General features: G+C 41.1%; 1 protein-coding gene across 1 annotated transcript in view; it reads left to right on the forward strand.

Moving 5' to 3' along the window:
• Positions 1-22,124, forward strand: part of ALK (ALK receptor tyrosine kinase) — a 577,143-nt gene that overhangs the window by 181,380 nt on the left and 373,639 nt on the right. The gene's annotated exons all lie outside the window — the stretch shown is intronic.

Raw genomic sequence — 22,124 nt, forward strand, 5'->3', positions numbered from 1 at the left:
ATATCTCATGCAATACTTGGGACATATTTATACTTTAAAATTATTCTAATTATACTAAAAACTGTAAATTTAATTCAGTGCCCTGCACTTTTATTTGCTAAATCTCGCAATCCTAATTTGGAAGGTATTGTGTAACTGGGTTAAATGTTAGTTTCAAAGCTATTAATGAATATTCAGGCTACGTATTAGCATTCAAGGTGCTTCTGGTAGTCCAGAGCTGTTTATGCACATCCCCTTCTGAATTATCATGGACTGGAAAAGGGAGGCGCTGGAGAAGGAATGGGTGCTTGTTAAATATTTGCTGCGATTTCAGAGAAAGATGTAGAGGCACTAAGCCCTACTCCTGCCTTCAGGTGTCTCTATGGCAAATTTTAGAGCTCCTAATTCCTTGGACCCAGATAACTGCTGACTCAGAATTGACAGCCTATGTATTTGGCTTTTGGGAAGAAATAATAACTGACATGGTACTTTCAGTTGCAAAGCCTTTTCACCCACACTGTCTCACTGGATTCCAGTTTTATGAGGGAGATAAGGAAGTGAGAAAGCTGGGCTCAGAGAGAGCAAGTGACTTGCTGAAGATCACACGGCGTGTACATGTGGGTCCAGGTCTAGATGCCTGTTGTGGTGGGTCTTAGACATAGACACTTCTGCCACATTGTGTTTCCTCTTTGTAGCAAAGGTTATGGCAAGAACCTTCACTGGGCCCATTTCTGGGGGTGATTATCTTACTCGGAATCTAAGGGACAGGGCTCAGGTAAGCTCTAGGGAGTCCTTGGAGGTGGCACAAAGGTAACCAATGCTCTTAGGCTTCCTCATCAGCCTGGAACCCTGCAGGGAGAGACCATTTTTTCCTGCACACTCTCCCGGGCTAACCTTTTCTTTTTTTTATGCCTCTTGAAATTGCCTGACCTTGATTTATATGTTAAGTTGCTTTCACCTGGATATTGATGTGTATTGTAGTGGGTGTGTGTTTGTATGTAGGTGAGTGGCTCTTAACCTGATAGTGCATCCAAATATTCTGGAAAAGTTATACAAAATACTGCACAGACCCCATAGCCAAGACTATGATTCAGTAGATCTGAGATGGAGTTTAGAAATCTGTGTGTTTTTAAATTTTTATTATGAAATTTAGCATGTGCAAAAATGTAGATATGAAATATATGCATGGATTAAAGATTACAATAAAATCAACACTTGTGTTCTCCCCACCAAGTGTAAGAATGTGAATGTTGTCCATCCCTTTACAATCTATCCCCCACCTAGATAAAAATCCTCTTCCTATAAGTAGGCCAACAAATCAATCTCTCTCTCAAATCAATACATTTTAAAAAATATTTGTAAATATATTCCTTTCTCAGAGGTAAACACTACCCTGTATTTTGTGTTCATTATAAGTTTGCTTTTGTTTATGGCCTTACCACTTATGTATATAGGCCCAAACAACATATGGACCAGGTTTGCAAACTGTTATATAAATGGCATAATACTGTCATTTTGTGGTTTGTCCATTTTGATGCTTGTTACTGTGGTTCATTTAGTTTTTAATCCATGGCATGAAAATCTCACAATTTATCTCTTCTACTCTCATTAGACATTTGGATTGTTTCCAGGTTTTTACTATTGCCAGCAGCACTAATGTAAGCATTTTTGTATGCCTTCATGCATGAGCATGTCTAAGACTTTTCCTAGAGCGTAGATCTAGAAATGGGATTGCTGGGTCATGGAGTGCATCTTCCATTCTAATGAGTAATGCTAATCTATTTTCCAAAGTGGTGGCACCAAGCTATTACCCCCCCCCCCCAATAGTGATGTGTTAGTATTCTTTCCTAGGACTGTACACCCTCACCAGTGTCTGGTATTGTCAGACTGTCATTTTTGTTCATGTGGTAGATGAAAAACAGTATTTCATTGCAGATTCAATTTCCATGGAACTCTGGAAAATTTATGTTTTTATAAGTGTCTCCGATGATTCTGAGGCATAGTTATATATGTTGTACTTTTGATGTAAGTCCCCTTTTCAGACTTATTCCCATTCAGCCTCCACTAGGGATATCTCTGGGTCCCCATTCCCAGCTCCAGAAGTAGTCCTGGCAGTACCTGCATTTTTCATTACTGTAGGGTTTTTATTGAATTATGATCACAATTCAGTGAGATCAGGAGAGAGAGGTAAGTATCCATTGTACAAAACGTTGTGGAGTCAGATTTTATAACTTTGAAATCCGGTGCTTTTAAAATTTTTAAACAATTTTTAAAACAATGCCAATAGTTTATGCATTGCCACTCTGCCTATTTCTCCTCCTCCAGCCTCTATCTTGTGATCTCTGACATCTTCATATTACACTGAGCACTGTGAGAAAAAAGAAAGGAGGAAGGAGTGGAGGGAAGGACAGTCATTTATCAATGTGGAAATCTATCAGTGCCTTTATGTTTTTATAAAACTGGATCCCAAGAACCAGGGCATGTACTGAATGTGACCTTTTCCAATTAGATAAATCAATCAAGATAGGAATATTCATTTTCTTTTAGTGATTTTTGCCAACTTCTATCTCTCTGAAAAATCATTGCTCTTTCAGACATGGTAGTATGTCACATCACTAAAGACAATGATGTGAATAGCCATGACAAATGCCACTTTGGCTACACCAGTCTATTTCATCAAAATCTTTAGTGAACAAACATATCCAAGCATAACTTGTAGAGATCTCACCACTGTTAGAAACATGTGTGTATTTTTCCTGGGGTCTAACAGGGGAGTCTATACTCACACATCCTTGATCAGTCTTAGAAACAAGGGACCTGCCTCCCAGGTCATAGGGCCACTTCTGGAATGTCACTGAGAGGCATTCAGAGCTTTCAGTAATGGGCCGCACATTCCTTATTGAGTCAACTAATTACATCACTACCTGTTCCTTGAAGCAGGGCTGTTCCTCACGAAGCAGGCTGGTGTATATCATAGTGTGCCTTGACCTTCAGAGAAGGAGATAAAGGTGACGAGTGACATGCCCAATCTGCACAATGGCAAAACAAGGACCTACATTCCAGTTCTAACTCCCAACTCTTTAGGATCTCACTTTCTCTGTCTTTTTGGCAGAAAGGTATGCTGGTAGTGGAGATAAGGAGGAGTGATGGGTGCCCTTTAGGCTAGTATAGTTACTAACGTTTTTTTTAGCTCAACATTTATTGGTTAGATGGTATTTAGACTCCATTGCCATATTTCTTGTCAGGGGATATAGAAGGGCCAGAAAAAAGCAGTGAGAGAATACCAATCATAGATAATGAACTGTAAGATTATAAATTCTACATAATTTTAATTTATGGCCCCTGTAGATGAGAATAATAAGGGGTATTCAATTCAGAGCAGCAAGATAATAAAAAGTGATGCTCTTGATGGAACACAATATTATGAATTAATAAAGTCTGAGGAATTATCAGGTTGAGGCATTCTATGACTTTTCAAGAAGTCCTAGGGGCATATTTGATTTCTGCTACTTCCGGTGTCTTGGAATGTAGTCAAAGGAACATATTTTCCTTCTCCAGAAAGACAAGATTTTGATCTCTTTCATGAACCTACCTTGAAAGTGGAAAATGGATTTGTAGCCCCTCTTCAAAGCCCCTCCCCAAGCCCTCACTCATATGCTTACACAAGAAGGATGGGAGTAGACTCAGCTAGGAGGGGCTGACTCTTCCTATATCAACTCAACTTCCTTTAGGGCACTGATTCTCAAGGGTGTTTTGTTTTTGGTGGAGGACCTGGGTGGAACTCTGCTACTGAGATTCTTCTGTTTACCAAGATGACTTCATTTTCAAAAGGTTGAGAAACATCTTCCTAGAGTTCTGGAATGCTAGCAATGCTGCCATAGATGACGAGGGCACCACAGTGCCAAAATAAGCCTTCTGGGCCACTCCTGTTATACCGTCGTGTGTTAGATTCTTGTAGCTGCTGTAACAAATTGATATAAGGTGGGTGGCTTAAAACAACAGAAATTTGTTCTCTCCCAGTTCCGGAAGCCAGCAGTCCAAAAATCAAGGTGTTGGAAGGGTTGGTACCTTCCGGATGCTCTGCAGGAGAACCCATTCCATGCCTCCTTTCTGGCTTCTGGTGATTGCAGGTCATCTGTGGTGTTCCTTGACTTGTAGATGCATCACTCCAATTTCTGCCTCCATCTTTACATGGCGTTCTCCTCTGTGTCTCTGTTTCAAATCTGTCTCTTACAGGGACACATGTCACCAGATTTAGGGCCCGTCTTAAATCCAGCATAACCTCATTTGAAGACCCTTAATTACATCTTCAAAGGCTCTGTTTCTAATAAGGTCAGCTTCACAGGTACCAGGGATTTGGAGTTGAACATATATTTTGGGGACCACTATTTAATTACATGCTGATTTTTCTTCCCCTGTATGTAGGTTGGCATGTGGATCCTGTGTGTCTCTCTCCCTGTACCTGGGGGCTGTGGAGTCTCAAACCCTTCAGGAAGTTATGTCAGGCAGGTTAAGAGGAGTCTAGATTAATTACCAGCAGTTTACATCCTTCCTTCAATTCCTTCCCCCACACCAAGGGTTTGCAATATTCTTAAAAGAATCCCTGAACACCTCTCAAGTAGACTCTATTCCAGGCATAGCTGGAACCTGGGCCACATTTTGAGCTGAAGTGCAGCTTGGAATGGGGAGTTTCTCTCTGGACACAGCCCCCTTTATGTCCACAGTCACTGGAGGCTGCAGTTGGCTGATTAATTGGCTCTCAGTTTCATGCTCTGACCCTTGATCCTTTGGGGTGTTCATAGGCAACTGGAGTGATGAAGGTCTGGCTAGTATGTCCTCCTTAGAAACTTACCATTCACCACCAATTCTACCCTTGGGATTTCTTGGCTCGTTGACTTGGCCCTCATAAAGTAGCCTCTTCAGTCATTGATTAGTATACCTACATGTGAGTGGGTTCACACACACACACACACACACACACACACACACACACACGCCTGATAGCCCCATGGTTCAGGCCACTCTTTGGACCACACATCAAGATGGAAGCATTGCCTCTAGAAACCTGTGTGGCACCCTGGAGGAAGACACAGGGGCTCCTGTATCCATTAGCATAGATGAATTTGTCAGGTTAGCCCCTGGAGGCTAGGGAGCCTGAAGGGAGCTCACAGCACAGTGTTGTGGGCTAGTGTGGCAGATGAAATGATGACTGCCCAAAGAAGTCCTGATCCTCAGAACCTGGGCATATGTTGCCTTTCATATCAAAGGGGACTTTGCAGATGAGATTATTCTGGATTGCCTGGATGGGCCCAATGAAACCACTGGGGCTCAAGAAAGAGAGAAGTTGGAGAGCCAGAGTTGGAGTGATGTGCTGATGGAAGCAGAGCAGAGAGAAAGATTCAAAGGTCATTTAATTATGTGCTAGTTTGTATCTATTTTAAAATTTTACTTATTCTTTGGATCATACATTTCTTTATTAGACTGACAGCTGTAAGTCCCTTCCAAATGCAGGACATTGCAGATTAAAAGCTAGGTCAAGGGGACATCTAAAATCAAGGCGGTTACCATGCCATGTACAGTGGCAGCACAACAGCTGTTGCCATTGAAGACGGAGAAAGAGGACATGAGGGAAGAAATGCAGGCAGTTTCTAGCATCTGGAAAAAAAGGCAAGAATATAGATTCTCCATAGACTCTTGCCTAGAAGGAACTCAGCCCCGTCAACCCATTTTAGACTTCTGACCTCCAGAACTATAAGATAAAACATTTGTGTTATTTTAAGCCACTAATTTTCTGGTAATTTGTTACAGCAGCAATAGGAAACTAGTACAGCACATCTTGACCAAGTCTGTAGAAAATGTGTTGTGCTTTTGGGGCACCCTTCTAGAAAAAGCAGGGTTCAGATGACTGACTGGGCCTTCGACAAAAATTCCTTGCAATTATTGTAGAAGGTATCCAGTGAAGGTACCTGTCGACTACCCCCTCCACTGGGAACAGAGCAAACATCTTTGTGGATCAGAAATAGAACAGAAATAGCAGCAGCAGGAGCTGAGGCTAGAAATGAGCAGTTGTGTCTGAGAGCTTGTCTCCGGTGGGTATTAAGGGCTGAAGGCAACCCTGGCAGAGGCCTAGGGAAGTGGAGTACCTAACGCGATGGAACTGGATGAGCCTTCCCTGCGTGTGGAAGGAAGCTGCGGCAACGCCAGGGCTGTTTCTGTGGCCGTGGCCGGAGGAGGCCGTGAAATCGCATGCACAGGGCCTGCGGTGAGCTGTCAGCTGTCAGGGGCTGGCCCTGGGCAATGTCCCAAATGAAAGAGGCAGGAGCTACAGATTGCAAAGTGCTTTTCCATCCACCATCACAACTGATTTCCATAACACAGCGAGATGAGTATTGTTAGCTTCCCTGACTTAGGCTACGTGGTAACCTTTAGACAGAGGAAATTGGTCTTTCTCATTCTTTGTGATGTCCCAAGAACCTGGCCTGAGTTCCTGTATAAAGCAGACATGCAGGGAGTAATTCTTGGCCCACAGATGAAAGCTTAGAGAGAAGTGCACGGTTCAAGTCTACAAAGCCAGGATGTGGCAGAGCTGGATCTTGAATTTCAGTTTTTGAAAATGGAATCCCAAGTCCTTTACTTTATACCAAACTCTTCCTAAAACACAATGTTTCCTAGCTTGAGTCCCTTTCATGGTTAGGGCAGGCATATTCTATGAGACTATCTTTATTCCCAATGGAGATGGGAAAGGGTCCAGGCCACCCACAACCTTCTCATTAACCCTAGGACTGTGTGTATCTGCACAGGAGACATGAAAGAGATCAGCACTCCCTTACCCACATACAGACCTATTGGCAAAAGACAGAATCTTGCCCTGGCTGGGTGGCTCAGTTCTTTGAAGCATCATCCCATACACCAAAAGGTTGCAGGTTCAATTCCCAGTCAGGGCACATACCTCGGTTGCGGGTTTGACTCCCTAGGCAGGGCGCATACCTGAGACAACTGATCCATGTTTCTCTCTCACATTGATGTCTCTCTCTCTCTCCCTCCCTCTCTCCCTCTCCCTCTCTCCTTTCCTCTCTCTAAAATCAACTTTAAAAACACACACAAACATATCCTTGGGTGAGGATTAAAAAAGACAGAAATCTTACTGGTTTAAGGTGTTTGAGCATCCTCTGTCTAAATATTAATAGATCACTAAGCTACACACAGATGTCCCATAGGAAGCCAGAGTAAAAAATAAAAACAAGAACATTAAAAAAAAGGGGGGGGGGAGCTGAACAGAGATATTAGCAGTCACACACTGCAGGAAAAAGATTTCACAGCTACAACTCAGCCAAGTTATTAAACAAAGAAACAAACTAACTTAAGAAAGAAACAAAACAAAACAGCAATAACAAAAGGATCAACAACAATCTTCAGAGGAGAAAATTGGAATCCAAAGTTGCTAGCAGAATTGCCTTACAATAAATATTAAAGTAAGTCCTTCAGGCTGAAATGAAACCATACCAGGAGATACCTTGAAGAACACCAGAAATAGTAGATATGTGGGTTAATATAAAAGACTCAATAAATATGTTTTCTCTTATTTCTTTTCTTAACATCTTTGAAAGACATAAGATTATGTCTTTCATAAATGCGCACCTACAAAGCTATATTGTTGGGCTGACACATATACAAGTAATATATATGACAATAATAGCACAAAGGGTAGGAAATGGAATGGAGCTATATTGGGGCCAAATTTCTATATTTTACTGGAATTGAGTTAGTATTAATCTGAAGTAGGTTGTGATAAGTTCAGATGCATGTAGTATAAAGCAACCACCAAGAAAATAACTCCAAAAATGTTTTTAAAAAATCAAGAGAAGCTTTTCAATGTTACACTGAAAAATACTTGGCAGTCAAGTAGGAATGGAGGAACCAAAAAGATAAGAGAGGCCCTGACCGGTTTGGCTCAGTGGATAGAGTGTCGGCCTACAGACTGAAAGGTCCCAGGTTCAATTCTGGTCAAGAGCATGTACCTTGGTTGCGGGTACATCCCCAGTAGGGGGTGTGCAGGAGGCAGCTGATTGATGTTTCTCTCTCATTGATGTTTCTAGCTCGCTATCCCTCTTCCTTCCTCTCTGTAAAAAAAAAAAAATCAATAAAATATATTTTTTTAAAAAGATAAGAGAGTAAAAAATAAATAGCAGAAAAGGCTAATGTAAACCCAACCAAATCACTATATATATATGCATGCATGCAACCATTACAACCGACCAGTAGCTATGACGCGCACTGACCCAGACCTTGCTGCTGGGACCCTGACAGCCCCAAATCTGGTTCACCTGCACCCTGGACCCAGATAAGAGGGAGGAGGGAGCCCAATCCCTTGCAGAATCGGCCATTGGTTAGCTTGCTGCTGGGGCCAACCTCCCATGGTCCCTCCCCCCGGCAGGCAGCCCCCACCCCTCATTGGCCCCGATCACTGGCCAGGCCGAGGGACCCCCACCTATGTATGAATTCATGCACTGGGCCTCTAGTATTAATATAAGTAGCCCAGTCAATCAAAAGACAGAGATTGTCAGACTAGATTTTAAAAAAAGCAAGATCAACCATATGCTTTCTACAAGAGGTACACCATCAATTCAAAGAAGTTGAAAATAGAAGGATAGAAAAGGAGATACTATGCAAATAGTAACCATAAGAGAGTGGGAGTAGCCACCTTAATATCAGACAAATGGAATTTAAAACAATAAATTACTAAGGAAAAGAAGACTTGAATAATACTATCAACCAACTGGACCTACCTGAAAAATATAGGACATTCTACCCAAGGAATGTAGGATGCACACTCATTTTAAGTGCACAGAAAACTTTCTCCAGGATAGATCATATGGTAGGCTAAAAACAAGTCTCAATAATAGAATTCATACAAAATGTGTTCTTCAACTACAATGGGATAAATTAGGAGTTAACAACAGCAAAAAATCTTGAAAATCCACAAGTATTAGGAAATTAAACAATGCATAAAAGAAGAAATCAAGGGAAATTGGAGAATAGTTTACATGAAAATTAAAATAAAATATACCAGAACTTATGGGACAAAAGTTTAAAAATGCTTGGAGAGAAATGTATAACTTTAAATGCCTATATTAGAAAAAAAGAAAAGTTTCAAATCCAATCTTAAGCTTCCATATTAAGAAGCAAACAAACATTACTGGAAACCCAAATCATGCAGAGGGAAAGAAATAAAGATTAAAGAAATCACTGAAATAGAAAACAGAAAACGCAATAGTGAGAGCTAATGAAACTGAAAGTTGGTCCTTTGGCAAGATCAACAAAATTGACAAACCTTTAATTAGACTAACCAATGGAGAAAAAGAGAAAGAAGACACAACAAATTATCAAAATCAGGAATGAAACAGATAATATCACTACTCACCCTAAAGAAATTAAACGATTATAAGGATATGTTACAAATATGATTTTGCCAATAAATTAGACAACTTAGGTAAAATGGACCAGTTTTTAGAAAGACATAAATTACCAGAATTAACTCGAGAAGAAATACAAAATTTTGATCAGACCTATAACAACAAGTAACTAACTTATTTTAGTAACTGAAATTGTCCCACAAAGAAAAGACCATTTAAACCCAAATGTCTTTGCTGGTGAATTCTATCAAGTATTTAAGGAACAAATAACACTAATTCTTCCTGTACTCTTTAAGAAAATAGAGTGAACATCCCAGATCATCTACAAGACCACTCACTTTTTGCTGATAATACAGCTAAAAAAGACATCACAAAGAAAGAAATCACTTACCAATATTCCTTATGTACATAGATACACAAATCCTTAACAAACCATTAGCAAACAGAATCCAGCAGCATATGAAAAGGATGATACTGTGATCAACTGGAATTTATCCAGAAATCCAAGGTTGGTTTAACATCTACAAAACAATGCAGTAATCCATATTAATAGGATAAAGGACATAAACCATGTGACCATCTTATTTGAAACACAAAAGGAATTTGATAAATTCCAACATCTATTTATGATAAAAAAAAAAAATCTCTCTATGAACTAGGACTAGAAGGGAATTTCTGAAACCTGAAAAAACCGTATCTTTGAAAAACCCATAAGCTTTCCCTCAAGACTAGGAACAAGGCAAGGATTTCTGCTTTCATCACTTCTGTTCAACATTAAACCTAGCTAGTGCGATAAGGAAAATAAAGAGAAGGAAGGAAAGAAGGCGGAGGAAGGATGGGAGGGAGGAAGGAAGGAAGGAGATAAATTAAAGGCATTAAGATTGAAAAGAAAAAAAAAATTTCCCTTAGCAAGACACATGGTCCTTTATTTAGAAAATATAAGATATTTCACACAAAAACCCCCAAACTAATAGAACAAATAAATAAATGTATCAATATTAAAAAATACAAAATCAGTATACAAAAATCAATTATATTTCTACGTTTAACAACAGACAGTTTCTAAAGGGAAATTAAAAAAACAATTCACACAACAAAAGCATCAAAAAGAAGAAAATAGTAATAGATTTAACAAAAGAAGTGTAAACTTTGCACATTGAAAACTGTAGAGTATTGCTGAAAGAAATTAAGGATAATATAAACAAAAGGAGACATTGCATTTTCATGGATTGGAAACTCAACAGTGTAAGATGGCATTTCTCACCAAATTGATCTGTAAATTCAATGCAATCCATATCAAAATCCCAGAAGGCTTTATATTTTGTAGCCTAAAATTTATATGAAAGTGCAAAGGACCAAGAATAAACAAGATGATCTTGAAAAAATACAAAAATTGGAGAACTTGCGTCACCTGATTCTAAGACTTAATATACAGCCAAAGTAATAGAGATGGTGTAATTTTGGAGTAAGGGCAGGCATGTATATCAATGGAACAGAATTGAGAGTCCAAAAATAAATTCTTATATTTATGATCATTTGACTTTTGATGAGGGTGCCTAGGCAATTCAATGTGGCAATGGTAGTCTTTTCAACAAATAGTGCTTGGATAATTGGATATCCATATACAAAATTAAATAAATAAACATAGGCCCTTATTTCATACCATATACAAAAATTAATTCATCATAAATCATAGACTTATGTGTGAGAGCTAAAACGTGGGGGAAAAGGAAGAAATCATTGTGGTCTTGTGTTGTGAAAATACTTCTTAGGTATGACACTAAAATCACAATAAATGAAAAATGGTAAGTTCTACGTTATCAAAATCCAAAACTTTTGTGCTTAAAAGACACCATTAAGAAAATGAAATAACAAGCCACAGACTAGGAGAAAATATTGGCAAATCATATATCATATAAAGGACTTGTATCCAGAATATGTAAATAATTTACAATTTAATAATAAGGCTAAAACTGCAATTAAAGATGAGAATCATCTCATGCATTTCAAAGGGATTTAGTGAGAATTGAACAAGATAATGCCCTAAAGCTCTTTTTGACATAATATTTGGCATATAGTAAATACTCAATAAGTGGTGGCAGTAGTTATGATCAGAAAGTTTATAACTGTTTTATAAATAAGCTGAGCTCCAGAGAAAGTAAAGAATTTGCCCAAGGACACCCAGAGTATAAGCAGTGTCCAAAGAGAATTTAGAAAATTCCACAGTGATCATCACACTTGGTGAGTGAAGGTTGCTCCCCTGGGCCATTCTGTTGTTCAAGGTGACCAAGGATGAGGCCTCCTCCAGTGTCTGTGCCCTCAGGGGAGTGGAAGAGGGAGAAGCAGGCTGCTTTTAGTGGGCAGCTCTATTGGTCTCACAGTTCTCACCCTTTCCCTCACTTGTTTTTCATTGATTGTTTAAATATTATTATAGTTCATTGTCAGTATTATTTGGAATAGAGAAAAAATTGAAAACAACTTTAAATATCTATTAACAGGGACCAGCAAAATTACCTAGGATTTATCCAAACAAATTTAACTGCAAAATTAATATGTACTTTTTGTGAAAAAAAATTTTAGATAGATACAGACATGGGAGATGTTGATAGTTAGATTAAGAATACACCATCTGGTGTTGCTCAGTGTTTGAGCACTGACCCATGAACCAGGTAGGTTTGATTCCAGCTGATAGATGATTCTCTCTCATCATTGATGTTTCCTCTCTCTGAAATAAAAAATAAAAATAAAATAAAAATCTAAAAAAAAATTAAAGAATGGAGGTTGTAAAACAATATGCATACCATGGCCTCATTTTGGTTTGTATATATTTATTTAGGTATAGATAATATCCTGGAAGCATATATATCAAACTAGTTACTGCTGGAAAGTAGAATTTTGGTTGGAGAAATTAGATTTTTTTCCATGTATTTATTTTGTAATTAAAAAAAAATAAAAAAATTTTTGTTAATCCTCACCTGAGTATATTTTTATCCATTGTTTTTCAGAGAGAGTTGAAGGAAGGAAGGGAGGGAGGGAGGAGGAGAAAGAGAGAAACATCAGTGTGAGAGAGACACATCAACTGGTTGCCTCCTGCACGCACCTCGACCAGGGGCAGAGAGTGAACCCGAAACCCAGGTAGGTGCCCTTACTGGGAATTGACCTTTGTGTGCACAGGCCGACACTAACCCCTGAAAACACTGTCCAGGTCAAAATACATAACATTTTTAATTTTTTTTATTTCAAAATTCTTATTTACTTCCCATTTAAAAATGAAATAAAGTCACACAGCTAGTAAATGGCACACTCAGGATTTGAACTCAAATCTGTGCCCTCTCTACCATACGGTCCTCCTTTTGAAGGGACTTGGATGAGAAATTAGGAAGTGCTTCCTGAGCCTACGGTTGTGAATCATTGATTCAGTTATCAAAGGAGGTCTTAGCTGCTCCTGTTTGGGAGACAGTGAATAATGGAAGGTGATGAAAGCTTCGTGAAAAAAAAAAAAAAAAAAAAAAACCAGGGACATTGACCAACTGACTCCTGGAAGCCCCTTTTTATTCTTCTGTGATGCAACAGGATAAGAAAATACCATTTTTTGATAGTATCAAATTAGGTAGCAGACTTTCAAAGCAGCAAGGGAAAAAGGGACTCTAGAAACGACCATCTAGTAATTCAATCCCTGTTAAAATAGTGAAACACATATTAAGAGGAAAAAATACTATCTAGGATAATGGAATTATGAGCAATAAGCATTATGGGTTTTAAAAGAACAAATCATGCCAGACAAAGTTGATTGCTTTTTTGATTAGTAGACTGAAGGAATAGAGTCAATGTAATATATCTTGATTTTAGCAAAAGGTTTGATAGTGTCTCATGAAATTTTACTCAGGAAATTAATTGAAAATGGCCTAGAGATGAGCACTGTTGTGTGAACTTCAGCATGGTGACAGGATAGCAGACGGGAATGAGAAGCAGCGATGCAGCATAGTGAGGAGATGAGGGGCGGGGAGGTTCAGGTCAGGGGTCAGTTCTATTTAATTATTTCATTACTTCTCAGGAAGAAGAGGAGGCAGCTCTTACGTGAGTGAAATTTATAGTCTGTCTTATCTGTGTGTTTTAATGAAAAAATTCTTTGAAAGCTATCAAGTCTACCTGGTTTCCAGTCATGGGTGTAGCCTCATTCTGGGTCCCATGAGAAGCCCTATGGATACAAACAATATCAGAATGAACTTCAACTCTACTTCTGAATGATGAGTACATTTAATGGCCTTAGACAAGAGCCCCACCTATCTTTGTCACCCCACGCTTATCCTGCATAGGGACCCTTTCAACCCATAACACCTGGGAGCCTCCAACACCTTAGAGCAGTGGTTCTCAACCTGTGGGTCGCGACCCCTTTGGGGGTCGAACGACCCTTTCACAGGGGTCGCCTAAGACCATCGGAAAACACATATATAATTACATACTGTTTTTGTGGTTAATCACTATGCTTTAATTATGTTCAATTTGTCACAATGAAAATACATCCTGCATATCAGATATTTACATTACGATTCATAACAGTAGCAAAATTACAGTTATGAAGTAGCAACGAAAATAATTTTATGGTTGGGGGTCACCACAACATGAGGAACCGTATTAAAGGGTCGCGACATTAGGAAGGTTGAGAACCACTGCCTTAGAGCCTAGCACTCAACCCTATAATTAAATACTACCTGCTATTTGTCAGGCCCAGGGTAGACATACAGGATAAAGGATGTCATACATGCACAAGACATAAAGAATAGCTCATATTTAGAGTAGGTGACAGACACATTAAACTGGTAGTGGTTATTGCTGTAATCAAATTTAAAAAATTCTGTGGAAAAACAGAGGAGGCTGAAAGCAACATTAGATGGGGAAGAAGGGGAGTTTGGCAGAGCCAGAGGTTGCCGAGGCCAGCTTTGAAGCGGAGATGATATTTTACCAGGGGCTTAAAGGAAAGGTAGGTTTTTACATAGGATAGAAAAGGAAAGGGCAATTTAGCTGTGATAGGCACCTCTCACCAACACCAGAGAGGTGTTACTGGACGGGACAGCCCCCTGAGTCAGTGGAGAGGGCTGTCCCAACCTCAATCCTTATCTTCTCATATAAATGGATTTGTACAAGAGACCTTGACTGCGTTGTGAAAAGCCAATTTATTAAAGCAATTAAAGTATGCACCTTTATTGAAAAAGCAAAGCAAGCAAACCTATACATCTGGCTTATAAAGCACAAATGGGCTCTCAGCTAATCTGAAAAGCAAGTTGGGTGGGGGTCTGAGGTGTCATATATCCTCCCGTTTATGGGTCTCGAAATTCCTCTGCTGAATATTTTAGTACAGATTATTTCTCAAGGTCCCTTTTTTCCTACTTGGTTGTGGCCTTGCCAGAATTCATGAGAAGCACCTGGCAACTTTATCTTGCCAAGCCTTGAGACGGCGGGCTTCTCTGGTTAGGGGTAAAATGGCCCTTTTTTGTCCTTTCCCCTCCCTTTCTGCATTCTCTCATTAGGGAGGTTTTTTAACCATTTGCTCGGGTGTCCTTGGCTGGGGAAGATAATGATTTGTGAGTTGCAAGCTGGCTGCAAGTTGCCCATACTGTTTGGCCTTGCTTTAACTTTCCTGTCTCAGTTTCCGTATTCCTCCTGCCCTGGAATCCTGTAACACAGCCAGAGGATGGAGACTAGTGAGTGAACACAGACAAGCTACTGAACCTCTGTAAGTGATCTATAAACTCTAACAGTGGTCAGAGCAGCCCTAAGGGTTTTGTGGGGATGACATGATGGGCTGTCTATTAGAACATAGGACTGTGCAAAGCAGAGCTGAGATTCAACAGCTAGCAGCCGTTCTGGGTGGAGGCAAGGAGCAATGTGGGGAGCTGTAGTGAGACACAAGGATGAAAAGACAGTTCAGAACCAACTTGTGAAGAAAGACCCCAAAAGTCACATTAAGGAACCCAGATTTTATAAGGCAGAGAGTAAATAGGAGAACTTTAATGAGCTTATAAGTAGAGGGGTATAACTTGGCCAGAGATTGCAATACCAAGATCACTCTAACAGTGATGGAGGAGGAATATGGGTAAAAGAGTGGCCAAAACACAGCCAGGTAAGAGGCTGCTTAAGCCAATTTACAGACAAAGACCCAAACCAGAGCAGTCACGTTGGAAGTAGAAAGAAGGCTTTGAATCTGAGATCTGTCTTGGTAGCTGAAGATAAAAGAATCAATATTAATTTAATTGTATAGTCCAGGCAACTGGGTATTTAGTAATACCACTAGCTAAGAAATGGAGCTCAGAAACAGCAGACCATGAAGTTGTGTGTGTGTTGTTGTTTTTTAATATATTTTTATTGATTTCAGAGAGGAATGGAAAGAGAGAGAGGGAGAGAGATAGAAACATCAATGATGAGAGAGAATCATTGATCAGCTGCCTCCTGCACACCCCCTACTGGGTATGGTGCCTGAAACTAGGGGATGTGCCTTTGACCGGAATCAAACCTGGGACACTTCAGTTCGAAGGCCAACGCCCTATCCACTGAGCCAAACCAGCTAGGGAGTAAGGTTGGTTTTGCATCATCCCACGGAGCATTTCTCTGGCCTTAGGCAAGTCAAGGTTCTGAGCTTCCTTTGCGTATAGAGTGAAGTCTTGATAGGCCGACGCTGAGCTGCCACTCCTGGATCTCAGAAACACTGGCAATTGGAGCAGCACTTGTAGGACAAACACCTCGGAAGGTTTTGCCTGGGGAAGAATTGGGAAAGCTGTACTCAGTAGGAGAAAGTAAATGAGGCATTAAGAAAACAAGGGAATTCCCACAGATGTTACCGTCCTTTCTTTCTTCCAGTCTTGTTTTGTTGTTTCAGTGTAACAAAGAAACATTTCCAAAAGTCACTTTCAGGGTGCTTTCAGCATGGAGCCAAGCATTTCATTATTTCTCTACTTGACATACAGGCTAACACTAGAGAGAAGCATTGTAAATATCCTGACCTGAAACGTATCAGGTTACACACTAGACCTACTTGTGATTTTTGAGCATTGTTACATGGAACCAAGTCTAAACTTGCACATCCCTGATGTCTAAAGTTAGATTTTGTCCTATGCTTTCCTTTAAATGTTAAACCAAAGAGAGTGAAACTAGTTGAAGATATTGCCTGATTCATTAAAAAATTGTGATGAGACTTTAAACAATAAAGAATTTAAATTTAAAAAAAAATGTGGTGAGAAGATATTAAATATGTCTCAGATCAGCAATTTTCAACCTTTTTCATCTCATGGCACACATAAACTAATTACTAAAATTCTGTGGCACACCAAAAAATATATTTTTTGCTTACCTGACAAAAAGGATAGGTATGATTTTGATTCATTCACACCAGATGGCTATTGTGTTGGCTGTTGTCATTGTTTTATTTGACAATCTAAGATAAAAGAGGTCAGTGCCTCTGACTAAATAGTCAGGTATTGTATGTTTTAAAAGTTCTTACAGCCAGTGTGCCTGCTGCGGCATACCGGTTGAAAAATCACTATCTTAGATACGTGACACAACTGTGAGTCACCCAAAATACCATCTAGTCCTCTTGAAATGGTCCCCATGAGGTTAAACTCAATAGAGGGAAATCATGCAAGATCTCCCAGCTGTCATCACTGCATATGCTTGTTCTTGGGTGAAAGTTGCTGAGAGAACCGGGGAGGGAGCAAAGGAGGACAGTGGGAAGGAGAAAGGGAGGGAGAGCAATCAGTTTTGGACTAAGAATTTTCTTTCACTGTCTTCCTTTAAGCTTTGACTGATTATGTTTACTTTGACTCACCTGAAGTGATTAATAAGAGCATAGCTTCATGAAAGAATATTGTGTCAGTGTAATCAAGACATTTTTACTTAAACTTTTTTCAATGTCCCCAAGATATAATCACTAGGTCATTTTGGAATCATGTTTTATGGTTGCTTGGGAAGATGAATATTATGAGTTTCAATGGGGAAATTAGGCCCACAGTTTAGTCTGCTCTGATTTATGAATTGCCCTTTAAGAAAATACAGTGGTAGCTGTACATGAATTTATGGAAAGTCAATGTTGTTCCGAGAATGTGTTCAGTGCAGGGAGGATTAGTCTAATAGTCAGACTTCCTGTGAGTCGGTGTATGAACAGACAAATCTCTGGTTTCTTGTCAGTTGTCAAGCAGCTCTTAAGCACCTACTATCTACTGAACACCTTTCTAGGAATCGTGAGAAAAAAACGTCTACACTAATAAAAGAGAAACATGGTAATTGGCGTACGACCGCTACCCTTCCCATTGGCTAATCAGCGAGATATGCAAATTAACTGTCAGCCAAGATGGCGGCCGGCAGCCAGGCAGCTTGAAACTAACATGAGGCTTGGTTGCTTCAGTGACAGAGGAAACCAACGTTCCCCGCCTGCCTTGCAGGCCTCTGAGCTGCAACTCTAAGCAACTATGTTGCAAATGTAGAAGCTAAACAAAACCCCAGAAACCTGCTTTACTCAGAGGGGCTTCAGCCAGCCAGACCACAACATTGTATCAAATACAGACGGTAAACAAAGGCCAGAAACCTGTTTTCAGCAGCCAAGGCCTCAGAGCTAAAGCTGGCCCAGAATAAAAAAAAGAAAAGAAGAAGAAAAAAAGGAGCAGTTGGGAGCTTCAGTCACCTGTCAGCCTGAAAACGGCCCTCAGCCCCTCAGCCAGACTGGCCAGGCACCCCAGTGGGGACTCCCACCCTGATCCAGGACACCCTTCAGGGCAAACCAGCCAGCCCCCACCCGTGCACCAGGCCTCTATTCTATATAGTAAAAGGGTAATATGCCTCCTGGCACTGGGATCAGCGTGACAGGGGGCAGCACCCAAAGCCCCTGATGGCCCTGCTCTGTGTGTGACAGGGGGCAGCGCCCCAACCCCCTGATCGGCCCTGCTCTGTGGGTGATAGAGGGCAGCGCCCCAACCCCCTGATCCGCCCTGCTCTGTGTGTGACGGGGGCGGTGCCCCAACCCCCTGATGGGCCCTGCTCTGTGAGTGACAGTGGGGAGCTCCTCAACCCCCTGATCGGCCCTGCTCTGTGTGTGACAGGGTACGGAGCCCCAACCCCCCTGATGGCCCCTGCTCTGTGCATGACAGGGGGCAGCGCCCCAACCCCCTGATCCGCCCTGCTCTGTGCGTGACAGGGGGTGGCGCCGCAACTTCCCTATGGACCCTGCCTTGAGTGTGACAGGGGGCGGTGCCCCAACCCCCGAATTGGCCGTACCCTGAGCGTGACTGAGAGTGGCATTGAAACCTCCCAATCCGCCCTGCTCTGTGCATGACAGGGGGCAGCGCCCCAACTCCCCAATTGGCCCTGCTCTGAGCCCGACCAGGGGCTGCACCTAGGGATTGGGCCTGCCCTCTGCCACCCGGGAGCAGGCCTAAGCAGGTCATTATCTCCCGAGGGGTCCCAGACTGCGAGAGGGCACAGGCCGGGCTGAGGGACCCCCTCTCCCCCCTCCCCCCGAGTGCACAAATTTTTGTGCACCGGGCCTCTAGTTGTAGTATAAGGCATGATGGTTCTTGTTCCAAGCAGTTTATGCTTTCATCAAAGTGATATATGCCACAAACATTGTAAGGATCAAAAGCTATATTATGAAAACTGGCACACAAATTCTTGGAGGAAGACACTATCTTTGTTTGGAAAAATATCTTTGAATAAATTGCTTGAAGGATAGATAACAGATCTGAAGTGATGGATGTCCATATGTTCTGATGAAAATAATGAGAGGACATCTCCTTAAAAAATGAAAGAGGGGAGAGAGGACCAGTGAAACCATTTTTTTTGCAGTATTCAGCACTTTAAAATATATTTATTCACCTTTAAATTTTAGTTTTTAATTACAGTTTACATTCACTATTATTTTATTAGTTTCAGATGTACAGCATAGTGGTTAGATAGTCATATACTTTACAAAGTGATCCCCCAGATATTTCAAGTACCCACCTGGCACCAAACATAGTTATTATAATATTATTGACTATATTCCCTATGCTGTACTGTGCATCCCCATAACTATTTTGTAACTACCAATCTGTACTTCTCAATCCTTTCACCTTTTTCACCCAGTCCCCCAACCTTCCTCCCCTCTGGCATCCATCACTCTGTTCTTCGTGTCTATGAGTCTGTTTCTATTTTGTTTGTTCAGAAAGAGACCGAAAATAATGGAAATGGAGAGAAGGTTCCAAAGGAAGGAAATCAGGGCCCTCCGGTGCAGCTGTGCACACTCCTGACTGGAAGGAGCGTCCCAGCCTCCCCTGGCTGACTGCTTGCTGCCTCTCCCTGTGCCTCCTTCTCCCCTGTCCCTTGGCTCGGGCCTCTATTTCTGCTCTTTTTCTTTGCCCCAGTCTTCTTCCTGTTTCCTTCATGCCTCCTTTTGCCCTCACTTCCTCCTTTGTGTCTATCTTTCTTTCCTTCAACATCACACCCCATCTCTTGGGAAGGAAAGAGGGGAGAATATTAAGCATTGGTCTGAGGATAGACAGAGTTGGGTGGATTGCATCCAGGGGGTGGCTCCGTCCCCTTGGGAAGCTTCCAGAGAAGAGGGGCCTCTGGAGGGAGCAGCTGAGACCTGGGTTTGCCCATCTTCTTGAACTCTTTGTTCCCGACTCCTCTGAACAAATTGGGCACAGATGACTCAGACTTTACAATGTTCTTTGGTCTGTGTTCACAGTCAGTTTATGTACTTCCTTTATTCAGCTGGTACTCTATCTCCTGGAATAGAGTTCAATCACACAACCAGTCAGCAAGTGTGTTAGGGGGGTTGTGGGTGCAGAGCCCTGGCTGGGCCCTGGGCCCCAGAGGGACCACCCAGGAGACCCTTGGTGCCTCCATTTTCCATGGTACAGCAGGGACATGCTTGCTCAAGGCAAGGCTTCCTTCCAAACTGTATATAGCAAAGGGCTGCTTATTTTGTGATGCCTTGAGATGGGTATGTTGGTCTTTTCAAAAGATATATTCTAGCTAGTAATACAGAAAATGGAAATGTGTAAGAAAGGGTCATATGAAGATAAGGAAAAAGGAGAAGGCACAGAATAGGAGAGAAGAGAGGAGATAGAGGTGGAAGAGAAAGGAGGGAAGAAGGGTAAGAGATTGATCAAATTGCTTATATTAAATATTTTATGAAAAGCACAATCCCCCCCCCCAAAAATAGATACATGTGTTTATACATACATACATAAATACATAAATTAAATTTTTAGAAACTAACAGCCACACTCACTTTACAAGTGAATATTGAGTTAGAGAGAATTGTCCCTGAAGACAGATATTGTAAATGTAAAGAAGGGATGGTTTTTATTTTGGTGTTTGTTTACCTGATAGGCTGCTTGATTGCTTTGTTAATATCTTGGGTCTAGGCTAGTCTCATCTCCAAGATAGGTAATTAGCTTTATCTCTGTGAACTTTCAGCTTCCTGATGTATAACAGGGCAGTTCGACTGTCTCACCTTTCTTATGAGGCTGCTCATATAAAGCATATGGCCACCTTTTGTGAGCAGCCCAGGCCCTATGCAGTGCTAAGTCACAGTAGACAGCAGTGGCAGAAGAGACCCCCCAGCATAAGACGCACCCCCAGAATAGACCAAATTGAAGGGCGGGCATCTCTTCAGCTCACTTTCCCAAAGCAGGGGAGCCCCACTCCCAGATGCAGTGTTTAGTCATACATACTTGCCTAGCGACCATCACCAGTTGATTTGTCATGGGACATGAAGTGCTGTCTATAAATGCTATGCTTATTTCATTAAGCAGCATTGTTCTGGTGAGACTGCAAATCTCTCTACCAGCCACTAATTCTTTTGTTTGAATGGATCCCAATCATCCCTGCTAACTACCTGCAGCAGACTTGACAGGGAATGTGTGTGCTGGGGGAGGCAGGAGGAGAAGAAACCATGGCACCTGGATAGACGCTAAAGCTTGGGCTTTATAGTCGCTTATTCAAGAGGAGGTGGAGGAAAGGCAATTCTGAAAGCCCAGTAAGATGCATGTGATGACATGAAATAATGAGTCCCTCCCCAATTTTATTTTTTCTTTTTGCTGAAAACCTTATAATTTTGACAAAATGTAAGAGACTTAAAAACCACAGCAGCTGAACAGTAGCCTAAAGAGGGGATTCAACTTATGGTCCCTGCTTTTGTATAGTTATGAGCCACTTTATCTTGGTCTGTTCTGGGGGTGAATATGTAATAAATGTTATACACGTGTATCACATAGTATGCAGCACACATGATTAAGAAAATTTTATGCATGCTAAAACAAATGGTATTCATCATACTTGCATATTACATCTTTTGAAAAACACTAATTTTTTTTTGAGGCCTGGTCAACCTCTGTACAAATACATGGGTGTTTTATTAGAGCATTTCCTTAGCCTTTGCTCTCCCATCTCTGAGGAGGGTCTATACCAGGACACTGATTTCTGTCTGAAAGGGTGTTCAGTAAAATTTAGCAAATGCCTGACATTTATCTAAAAAGGACATATTTATTAACCCAAATTTCCTCTCACTAGAAGAGACACCAAATGAGCATCTTTCCATGCAGGTGGGCAGTTCAGGTGAGCTAGGTGAAGCCTGGAGAAGTTAAGCAACCTTATCATAGCTCTAGATCTCTTCACTGGGAAAGATGGACTAGAACTTTTGCAAGCTCCACAGTGTTCAGTGCACCATGGTACTCTGCTTTTCATTTGAATGACAGATGG

This window comes from Myotis daubentonii, chromosome 12 (assembly GCF_963259705.1).
Source record: "Myotis daubentonii chromosome 12, mMyoDau2.1, whole genome shotgun sequence".
In the NCBI taxonomy this organism is placed as follows: domain Eukaryota; kingdom Metazoa; phylum Chordata; class Mammalia; order Chiroptera; family Vespertilionidae; genus Myotis; species Myotis daubentonii.